Below are 12,699 nucleotides of genomic sequence, written 5' to 3' on the forward strand. Positions count from 1 at the left end.
CAGCTTGGTCAATGGAGTTGCAATCTTGGTAAAGTCTTTCACAAATCTCCGGTAGTATCCTGCTAGTCCAAGAAAACTTCTAACTTTTGTCGGGGTCTTCGGTTGTTCCCAATATGGATACAGCTTCAATCTTTATAGGATCCACTTTAATACCATACTTACCAACTATATCACCCAGAAACTGGACTTCATCCAACCAAAATTCACATTTTGAGAACTTAGCATACAATTGTTTTTGCCTTAGCCTTTGTAAAGCAAGCCTTAGGTGTTCGGCATGATCGTCTTTAGTATTCGAGTAGATGAGGATGTCTGTAACACCCCCAAATCCGGGGTCGGGGATCTAGGTTGTCACGAGTTCCATTTCCCTTAATAATACTTAATCTAAATAAACAACCAATTACTGTGTACTATGACCCCACAAAATACACACACCAAAAGTTATATTCTCAGAGATGAATACCAAAATAACACAAGTCATTTTATTCCACAATCATAAGTCATTACACCTCAAAACGGTTTCTGAATAAATTTACATATTCTTTGCCATTAGTACAATTTATAATATATAAAAGTCCGGTGCATCAAAAGTTGAAAGCCTAGCTTATTGGTAATTCCTACCTCAGCTACAGTGGCATCAACGCCTCCAGAAAACTGCGGAACATTTCCTAACAGCTTGCGAATTGGGAGCTTGGTCCCGTTCATCTTTTCTATCTGTTGTTGTGTGATTAAAGAAGAAAGCAAGGGCGAGCAACAAGCCCTCCAAAATAATATGTATAATAATTAACAATATGTGAGCATTCTCATAGTACTCATGAAAGTCTTGGTCAAGAAGAAATGAACCAAGTTTGATATCTTAATGTGACGAAGTCACAAAATATTCAGTATATATATACATATATACTTCTCAAAATCTTTGAAATCCTCTGACATGTATAATGTACATAGAATTCCAGTTTATAACTGTATAAAATATCGTTGCAAGCTGATCTCATATATCTAACCTTGTCTCAACGTTTTTCTAATAATCTTTGTCATGCATAAGATAATCCTTTACTAGATATAAGATGAAAAGATGAAGTTACAAGATACTCCAATATACTAATATCTTTTACGAATACTGCTTGAACTACGACCGTTCAAGGTATAATCAGTTTCAAACGTTCATCACATAGATGAGACTACAAGATAAGACTTGAATAGAATCAATCTTTGAAATATCATTTAAAAGAAACGAAGTTACGAGATACTTCATTAATTCCCGATATATATATATACCTATATATATATATATCTCATACACTTCTTGAAAACCTCTGTTAGGAAAAGTATAAACAGAGTTGTAATATCCAATGAATTTGGAAAGAAGAAAACTTTGGCATAAACCCGATATCTTGCTGATCAGGCAAAGATACCCATTAAGTAACCTTTTCTACTAGTAGATGGATGAATTCCTCTCCGGTCATCACCCTGGCCGCATTAGGACCTCGCGCTAGACCGTTACCCGGCCACTCACGCGTTGATGGACTGTCACACAGCCTCTTACACCTTGATAGACCGTACCCCGGCTTGTCGCTTATGCTGACTCAATTAGATGGACTTACTTCTCGAACGTTGGGCAAGTAATCAAATTATTTTCTCAAAACAGCAACTCGTTGTGAATATAAAATACACCACAGAGCCGGATCCCTCAGATTTTTGAGCGAGTATTCAAGTCCCCTTCGAAAGGAAGATCTTAAATTTGAAAACGAGTTTTGGGATCCGCTCTAACTTTTTAATCATTTTGAAGACTCGAAAATATTTTAAAGAATGTTTAGAGTAATGATGATTTAATAAAATAAATCAGTCCCGATATATTAGAAAATATCTGAATATTATTATTTAAATAATGTTCCCATAAAGGATAATCTTTATAAAAATAATTGAAGTAGAAGTTTTAAAACTCATACTTGAAACGCATAATTAATAATAAGAGATATACTTATACGAAAGTACGATCTTTATTTGAATAATCGAAAATAAGTTTGATTATTATTCAAAACCATCGAATATACCTTATTCGATTAATAGTTATAGAAAACTGTATAATATATACTCGGGAACCTCGCCTCCCGGTTTTAGGAAAATGTTCAACTCTGGGTCCCCTATACTAAGGTTATACGCAAATAATGCCTATCTCTAGCATAGGTATTACGCAGTTTATAAACAATTGAATTGATAACAAGATATCAAGATTATGAAACAGGCATGCATATATATAAATATATATATCATATCAATATGCTCCAATATATCGCAAGACTTTGCTAATAATAACAATGCACTTATCTTATGATAATGCATCAATATATTACATCACAACAACAGTATAACGGGTAGAAAACTTGCCTGAGCGTTCCGGGGTAGACTTAAGCTTAGAGTGGGTCCGATAACCTATGAACAACAACATAAGCCGGAATTAGACCACGGTCGCGTAAGAAACTAGTCAAAACTCACTCATACCCTAACGGTCGCTTTCGGTCGCTTATACGCTTAACGATTTGCGTTAATCGCTTGCGTACCCTCGGCTCCACCAATTTTAATAAATTAACCGTTACAAATTTTAAGGTGACTCTTTCATGAGTACTTTACCAAATGCCTAACCCACCTTACATAATTGTTTCGTAATCTAATTAGTCTTTTAAGGGCCTTAAACAAGGTTTCAAAGTTAAGCGAGGGGTATTGGTTCGCTCGCGAAACGCCGTTACTTAAAACGGTCGTTTCTCCTAAACCGTACATCGGATCTAAACGAACCACATACCAAAACGAAGCTTACGACACCATCTAGCTAAACATGGAAAAGTTACAGATTGGTCAGTGAGGTTTCTATCCCGAACACTAAGTACAAGCAGTTGATTGAAAACGGGCATTACTACGGCTATATTTACGCGATTACCAATATTTATACTACTCCAATTAACCACCAACCAACTCATAACCATAAATACAATCAAAACTTCACCTAAACCTTACCACATCAGTCCATAACCTCAAGGTTTTCCAACTCATTCAACCACAAACATGAACTACTAACTATAACTTAAGATTCATTAACCAACAACCAAGATTCAATTACCAAATCACTTCCAAATCAAACCAAACTACTAATAATCATAATCCATGCTTCTCATTCTCAAAACCGACCATTAAACTTACTAAAAAATAAAGTAAAGGCTAGGGTTTGAAGTTTATACCTTCCTTGGTGGGTGATAAGTTGCTAGGAAGCCTTAGGGAGCCTTGATCTAACCTCCTACAAGCTTGATCTTGCAAAAGAATTCAAGAACACAAAGTTAAAGTTTTGAAATCACTATTCACTCAAAACTTTAGAGAATTCATTAGCCATGAAATCCTTGAAATCAAGAGCTTAGATTCATGGTATAACTAAGTTTATAATTATGGAATCCAACCAAACCAACCTAGGAATTTATGCTTTCTTGGAATATGAACTTTGGAAATTTCTCCTTGCTTTTTTGAAGAAAAACCATGAGTAAGAGAAGAAGAATGAAAGAGAATGCTTCTTTGATTTGTCTTGGTGATTTGTGTGGTGTTTAGCTTGGTTACTTGTCAACTTGCACAAATATCTATTAACCACGCTTACATCACCTTCCTTATGTCATCAACTTGCCACATGTCAATTCTCTAAGGCTTGATGACCTCATCATGTGCTAATTTCTTGATTAGTGCTTAATTTTTTGGCTAATGATCGCTTATCTATTTTACGGTTCGCTTAACTTTCGTTCTCGTTAATTGTTTGAAGGATCATATCCGAGATCTCATTACTTGGGTTCCCCTAAACCTTTTACAATATTTTATATTCCTTTTATGATCTTCTCTTATAATCTTTGAATTTAAATCCTTTAATCATGTTACTTATATTCAATTCTTTCGGTATCTGGTGGATTTTCGGGAAAAACCAAAGTTTTCGAATCCGAATTCTGACGACCTTTACATACACTCATTTACTTAATGGAATACTAATACGATCTTAGAATTTCCATAACATTACTCCTATATAACGTGGTCTGATAATTTTCCTTAATCAGCATAGTCAGCAAAATTTACTATTCATCAGAGTTTCAAAAATTTCCAAAAATTGGGGTTATTACAGTCTCCCCTCCTTAAAAGGATTCCATCCTGGAATTAGATAGAAAATAGATGGGGATACTTTTCTAGCATTGCACTTTCTAACTCAAGTCAATTTTCCCAAATTGTGATTCTATTACAAAACTCTAACTAGTTTGATAACCATATTCCTAAGCACTTGTTCCTTTTTAATTCGTAACCTTCACTGGTTGCTCCACATAGTTTAAGTCTGGTTGCATGTCTATGCGCTCGTATTCCCCTATAGGTCTGACATTCGGATTATACTTCCTTAATATTGATATGTGGAACATGTTATGAACTTACTGCAGGTTCGTGGGTAGGGCTAGTTCATTTGACAGCTTCCCAATACATCTTAATATAGCCAAGGGCCTAACAAATTGTGGACTTAGCTTTCCTTTATTTCCGAACCTCATCAATCCTTTCCAAGGGGATACCTTTAACGATACTAGGTTCCCTACTTCATACTCTTTGTCCTTTCGGGCCAAACCGACATACTTCTATAGTCGATCTCGGGCTACTCCAGCTGTCCTCTGATTAGATCTACTACGTCCTTGGTTATTTGGACCAGTTTGAACCTGAGCATCTTCCGCTCTCCAACTTCATTACAATATAAGTGAGATCGGCATCTTTTTTTTGTACAGGAGCTCTTAAGGCGACATTCCGATACTGCCATATCATCTATTGTCGTAAGAAAACTCAATCCGTGCTAAGTGATCATTCCAAATTTCTTTCAAGTCTATCACACAGATTCTCATTATATCATCTAGATCTACAGCTTTCGCTTCTCAATAATCATTCTTTTCTAGTTCGTAAGTATTACTACCTTTCGTTCATAATACTATTTGGTCTATACTTTTACTCGCTAGAGTTTTGTAACCTTCTAATAATTGTGCTGACCTTAATATCATGAACTATCACACCCCCAACTTAACAATAAATAATATATAAAAACTATTACCATAGAAAGTAAATACAACTGAATCCAAGATCTTACAGTTTAGGGTTTGGATCAGCCCAACACTATTAACTATTAAAACTGGTTTAATATCGAGTCCTCACATAAAACTATTTCTTATTCTACCTGAGCTCGAACATATGCATCGGCATCACAAGTCTTACGTGCTGTCTGCTTGAATCTAACCATAGCAGTTAGCTGTAATATCAGGGTGAAAGCAAGTAGTGAGCCAAATGCTCAACAAGTGCTAAACAATACGGTACAAAACATAAATCGAGATATATAAAAGAATAACAATGTGAAGATAGAGCTAATAATAATAAGAGATGAACTTTTGGGTGATGGCATCATTTATTTGTATCAAAACATTTCCAAAATCATTTCTTAATCAAAAACCATTTTATGATGCTACGGATTACAACAGTTGATCAGTAGTGAAGTAATCCCGAACCTCGTTGGGTTCTAAAACATTAATGGGATCCCTAGGCAACTTTTAAGCCTATAATTTAAGTGTGGAAAGGACTTGTGTCTCAACCCAGATCCACTATTTAAAGAAAACATTTATCCCCCTTTCGGACTGAAAATCCAAATTTTTTAATCATTTCAAAAACTGATGCCGATTGACAATTAATTTCTTAAACAGTAAACATTTTTACCAAGGGGTATGAATCCACCAGGCTTTACTCTATCAGGGTAATTTGGAAGGTTTCTATTTACAAGGACTTTGACAAGGAGATTTAGTAAGGTTATCGGATAATATGAAAGAGTAATGCCAGACTAGGCTCAAAGCAATAGTTTCAGATAAGGTACAGGTATTAAAATATCAAGAAGATAAGCATTACTGGTTCCAGGTATGATATAGGTGTTAAAATACAAAGAAAGTGATCATCAACTCAAGGTATAACAGGGTATCAAGCTTTAGGGTAAAGATAGGGTTATCAAGCATCAATAACAATTTTTAAGGAATGACTGGCTTCTAGGCTTCAAGCTGAGGTTACTGAGTATAACTTACAAATGGTTCAACATCACAATTACTTTGGTATTCTAGCATAATATGACATTTGCTCTACTTTCATAACAATCTTCAAATGAGGCTAAATTACTCGCAATAGACACTTGAGGGTTCATGGAATTTTTATATAATATGAAGATAGTTTTGAGAACCACTTGGTTCATGTATAACAAGATAAATCAGAATACTCGCATCATATATAGGAACTAGTTAGCACACGCTTGCAGTGTAAACGAAAAAACAGGTTGAATCACTTGCCTTGAGAAAGGCTGGACTGGACTGGCAGGTAGGAGCAACTGGAAGCTTTACTCGACCTTTATGGAAAGTTTACCCTTGTCTCGAGATCCTACACAAATAATAATAACCTCATTATAATATATTCTCACCAACTCAACCTATTTGCAAACCGAAATTAAACACAATGGCACTTAGGCCTATATACACGCAATTTATAATCACCTTATAAACATAATAGTACACATAGCCACATATGTTCACATACCATATTTCAGTACCAAATAATATCACACACACCATATTGCAACACTAGGCTTGGATGATCTCGCTCCACAACTTAAGTCACTTGATCGCTAAACTAGACAAAATCTCCAAATTTTGGCTTCCTAACTCGAAGTGCCTTTGCTAAACCATCCAATTCCTATTGAGCCTAACTTGGGCCTTTCACTATACTGGCTTTATGCTATCTTACAACTATAGTGGTCAACCTAGGCCTCACTCATAAGTGCTCTAAAACTATATGGTAGGTGAAGGTGCTTATTATGGTAAATTTCAGAATGATATCTAAGGTTTCTTGGGTATATTTGACACTCTTAAACTTCAAGTTTACCTCCAAACCTTCTACACTAGACTCTTCTGATCATAAGGCAACTCCCAAACTTGATGTGGCTCAAGGGCCTGGCTTGGGCCTCCCTAGGCCTAAGCTTAAAGTCCATGGTTCCCCTGTTTTTCTGGGCAGAAAAGGTCATGCCTTAAACTAACTTGTGACACATTATTCTAACTCAAATCCTATGAACTATGGCTGGAAAAGCTCCTCTGTCACTCCCTCTAACTAAGGCACAAGAGGGCCTACCTATGACATGGTCAAAACTTCCCATTTCTAAGTTGCAACAAAACTGTCCCCTGTTGGACAGATTTTGTGATTCCACTCGTGCACCTAACCAAACGTCTTACAAACCTCCAACAAACACCTAAAACCTATTGTATACTCCTAGTGATAGCTTCTGGTTGCTTGGGCCTCAAAGTGCACAACAATGACATGGTCAAATCTCACTCTAAACCTCAGGGTACCAAACTGATTTTCTACAGAAACTAATACCCTCCTTTCACCAAGGTTCTTACTTAACAAACCTAACCAACAACAACCCAAAACCCAAACCAATCCTTAACTAAGGTGATCTACTAAACTAACTCTCTTCTACTCAAAATAGGCTTAGTGGAGATCATCCTTACCTAAGGTGCAATATAGAAAAATAAAAGTAATCACATTTTACAAATTACAAGTCATCAAGTTTTCAAGGACAACAACTTTTACCTTCTTTATAAATATAAACGAATTAACATCACATATTAAGGAGCACAAATCTTAATTAATATCTTAACTTAACTGAAATTAAATTTTACTAACAAAAATATCAATCCAAATGATCGAGAACTTCCAAAAATTCAAGAGTGGTTTACATGCATGCATGGATTCGAATCTTACAAGCCAAAACAATATGATTTCCAAATAAATTTTCATCATAATTCAACATGCAAGCCTAACATGGATTATAACTAAATGACCACCTAGCATGCAAAGGTTTTTACCAAGCTTTTACTACAAATTTCATGTTATCATCACAAAAACACACAACAATGAAACAAGGCAACAAAACACCATTCATTCGGCTCCTATCAAGTCATGGCCGAATGGATTAGGGTGAAAACAACATTTGCATAAGTGTAACACACTCATGTCTAGTTATTCTCAACCCCTATGATACTATAACTCTTGGTCAATGCCTTGGATTCACAAGAATCAAGGATGTTCACTTTGAGTTTAACAAAAACACCACCATGCAAGGTCAACACATAAGATTTTCACTCTAAACTTTTGAGATATATAAGAACAACATGTAGGGGGTAAGATTACTTGATTATAGGATGATTGTTTGAGTGAAGAAATGAAGAAAGGAAGGGAATGGGGGCCTCGGCTATGGAATGGCCGAGAGGGAGGGAGAAAAGCTAAAAGGGAGGAAGAAGGAGAAAGGGGAGGGTGAAGTGGTGGGGTGAAATGGAGTGATCATCACTCTTTGGTTTGTTTTTATGTCCTTGATTTGACTAAAATGTGAGTGGATTTAGGAAATGACAAGAGTAACCCTCTAGCTAAAGTTAGGTCATTTTGCATGCAAGGTCAAGGAGGTAATTTGGCTAACAAAATGTGAGTTAGTGGGGTTGGAAATGTCTTCTTCGCCCTTTAATTTAATGGAAGAGTGATTTGCATGCAAGGGTTTCCATGTAATTTGCTAATTATTAAACAACTAATTTTCAAAGATTTACTTTTATAAAATTTATACCATAAAATAACTTGGATTTTTAGAAATTTTATGAGATCACTTTTTGAAATTTGTGAGTGAGATAATTTTTAAAAGATAATTTTCCAAGGTATAGAATATTCTTTATAAGTCAAAAATAAGGGCAATTAATAAAACTCTTGCTTTGAAAAAAAATTTATAAACTACATAAAGCAATTTATAATGCAGAAATTTCCATTCACACAAACGTACAATCATTATGCATATTTATAATCGACTCTAATATGATACAGAGTTAACAAATAATATTACACAAAATGTCGGTCGTAACACGAACGCGTTAGAATCGGAATACCTCTGTACTGATACTATTTCATTCCTAGCTGCTTCCATCTTTGAAAGCTTGATCCATCGTATAAAAATAAAAGAATTTATTAAGAGATCAATATGATCATGAACACTTGTTCTATTGCATAGTTAGTATAGAAGGTGGCCATCCTTTATTACTTGACAAGCAATTAAACAACTTGTGGTTTCCTACTAGGCTTCTATCACAAAGATAGATAGTCATTCGGAAATACCTCCCCTTTTGGAAGGGTTGTTCTTCTCAGTTTACACGAAATGAAAAGAAGAGAAAAGAAAGAATTTAAGAGAAATATATAAAAAATATTACCACAAAACATCTGGCTTGTAGTCTACCTCTGAACTGTAGAGGTTTATCACAAGAGAACAAAACATATATATGTATATATCTCAACATCAAGTATTATAGCATCGCATTTCACATGCCTAAATATTTTTGCTATTCCATCCATCATTCAATGGACCCATGCTCTTGCTCGAGCTTATAAACAATCATCTTTGAAACTCCCTCGACATTGAAAATCGAATATGGGATTTCATTCTAGACATCGTCGTTACTAGAATTCTACGCTTGCATAACAACCTTCCACGAATAGTAATACTATTCTCTATTGATAAGAAGGAAAAAAATATGCAATAGGTAGATAATCGACTTAATTAGTCTATCAATGATAACTTATACATCAACACGACCCGATTAGTGGTACTCAACCTTAACATCCATTACAATACAACTCTCACGGTTGTAATCGGCTCATTACTCGCAGAATCATTGCTGCATTACTATAGTCCACTGCGGACCTACAGTAGTTATTTGTTTCCCTTAGAATCTTAATAGCTAACCATACGAAGTCCATACCTGCCGTATCGGATTCTTCTAAGGATGTAACATAATCACCATTCATGATTTATGAAGAACACTCATGATCCTGACGTACATACATGACACGAAGCAGATAAAATTGCAGAAGAGTTTCAATGAAAGCAACGATAGCAGGTTAATACCATTATTAACCATATGTCTTTATTAGGAGACATGAAGCTCAAAGGTTCATTTAGTCCTTTCGTAACATGGTGTTATCTTATCTCAAGATAGGACCTTCTAAGATAGATAGCCCGCTCACGGCGATTACATGAATTAAATCTTTACCAAACTACTATTACGGTTGAGTATCGCACAATCATCAGAAGGAATGTCAATATTTCAAACCATAATACAACCTTCACGGCTTTAACAATCATCACTGTATTTCTCTGGCACGAGCGCCTATAATTGCTCTCTTACACTTAGAGTGTCGGCCACCTCATTGGCCTTTCCTGATAGTAATAGTTCCTTATAATCAATGTCTTTTGAACGATCTCCATCTAAATTTTCTACCTCATTTCCAATCACTACTTGTGTGAAAATGCTCTTCCTTAAGCTTTGGTGAGAAAAAAAATATCACCATTTTTCCGTAAGTTATTGCCTCGGTCTTTAGAGGCTAACATTGTCACGACTGACTCTCGATCATACTTAGGACGTCTCTTATCTTGGGTCATTCTCGTTTTCACCAATCTCGACCTTTATTGGGTCGATCTATAGTTTCTTATGGTTCAACATGTGCCCACCTGGCATTATTATAATTACGTCATATTTCCTTTATTAAAATTTCTATTCTTCAGAACTTTGAATATTACCTTTCTTCTTGTAAAACCTCTAAGGTTATCCTTGAATCATTCCTCCTGTATTCCCTAGATACAGGGCATATCAAAATACCATTTACTAATACTAGAACCATTGTCTACGTACTTCTGAAAAATTTCTCCACTGATCCTTAAAGGTTATTGTTGCCTTAATCCTTCATTCCGTATTACCCAAACTCATAATGTCCCTATTAAGGGTGAAATGCCAACCTTTATGCATTCCCCCATGGTTCATCTCAAGTTATCGAGGTTCTATCCTTAATTCCACCTTTCAAAAGGTACTTGCATCCTTCTATGGATAAATCAAGTCATATATCCTTGATAGATTATCTTATTCAATCATTCCCACCTCGATAGCCTATACAAAATTTCACAATAACATCCTTATTTAAAAAGAGGTCAATGCATATGGCCTCCAAAAGATAACAACGGTTATCCACTTTTCTTGCTCAATTTGGTAATGATAGTAAGGATGTTCTGGAAGATATTGGTCATGTTCAACGTGAACTTTTTAGTTCTAATTACTCATTTAACTCTATTATTTATCTTAACAGTCATCTCAGTGTTGGGATATCTTTTGTACCTGGTGTCTCCATTTGGGTATCAAGTCACTGGTGTTACATACACCTCATATTTTTGAAGGTCACTTCCTTCATCCAATTTCCTAATTTCTTGTTTTCATGTCTCCTTAGTCCATCCGTATTTTCTTATTAGCCCATCAATCTATCTCGAAGTGTCTTCAAATACTCCCAATTTAAAGGGGATAATATATATATATATATCATTTATGCCTTCAACCATCAACTTTAACTCATGGTGAATCACCCTCATCCTGATGATCACATACTTTTCTATGTCTATTACTACGAGTCTTTAGGGTTTCCTCATACCCAACTCCCTTATCATTCCCTAAACCCTATTGCCTTTATATTCCTTTCCACTTCAATTTTTTTTCCTTTATATTACAATCATTTCATGAACCCACTAATCATTGACTTCAACCATCACGTCATTCTGGGATTCGTGTCCTCAGGAAGAATCTTTCCAACTTTTACAACTTAGATTCATAATTCATCATACTCATCCGCCTTTGTTGTGGCTCTATTGCTTTTACACTATCTCTATAACCTTAGGAAGTACTTTCCCGAAAACAATTGACTGAACTTTAATCAGTTTATTATAACCTCTGGCTCCGTGTCTTTCTTGGCCTTTCACCAACGGGTGGCCTCTCTCTTAGGAAGGAAAGTGACAAAAATAATCTAAAATATTTCATCCTACTCCCCATAATCGGGGTCATCTTATACGTTAAAAATCCTTGATTTCCACTTTATTATGTTATGGGTTCCTTCTATCATGATGGCGACCTCCCTGACTATCAAACTCAGGGTTTTCCCTAATATCATTCCTTGTGGGGACATAATGCTTAGAAAAATTTAAGGAACTCTTTATATTGGTTTTACTTACTTTGCTTAAGTCTTTCTCTCGTACAATCCGTACATGGTCAGAAAATATGAATTCTCCCATTTTTATACCCTCCACGACACTCTTAAGTATTAATAGTGTAGCTAACAATATGAATAAACTTTGATCTTATCATAAAAGAACTGATCTGAACTAAAAGGAACAAATATATACATAACCTTTGGTTCGAGAGTACAACAGCTAAACGCTTGAAAGAGAATTACATCATCTGATATGAGCGGTTTCATCACAAAGTACTACCACAGATGTTCATCTGATCAATCTAGACTAATCATTCATAACTTAGGCTAATCCTCCAAAAGTGGTGTTGCATGAAAATTCTTGTCTGATCGCTCTGGATCTGCACACTACTATGGATCAAGAAATGCGGGCATGCACGATATCCCTAACCTGCTCAATCAAAGAGGTGATGAGGTCTAAGATAGTCGCAAGTAGAGTTGGATCAATCTGACCCTCAAGATGGCCTCTAGCTATAATTCGGGTGGTAGCCTCAATCCTTTCCATGCTATAAGCTAATCCTGCCGGAAGTA

This window comes from Apium graveolens, chromosome 4, assembly GCF_009905375.1.
Source record: "Apium graveolens cultivar Ventura chromosome 4, ASM990537v1, whole genome shotgun sequence".
NCBI lineage: Eukaryota > Viridiplantae > Streptophyta > Magnoliopsida > Apiales > Apiaceae > Apium > Apium graveolens.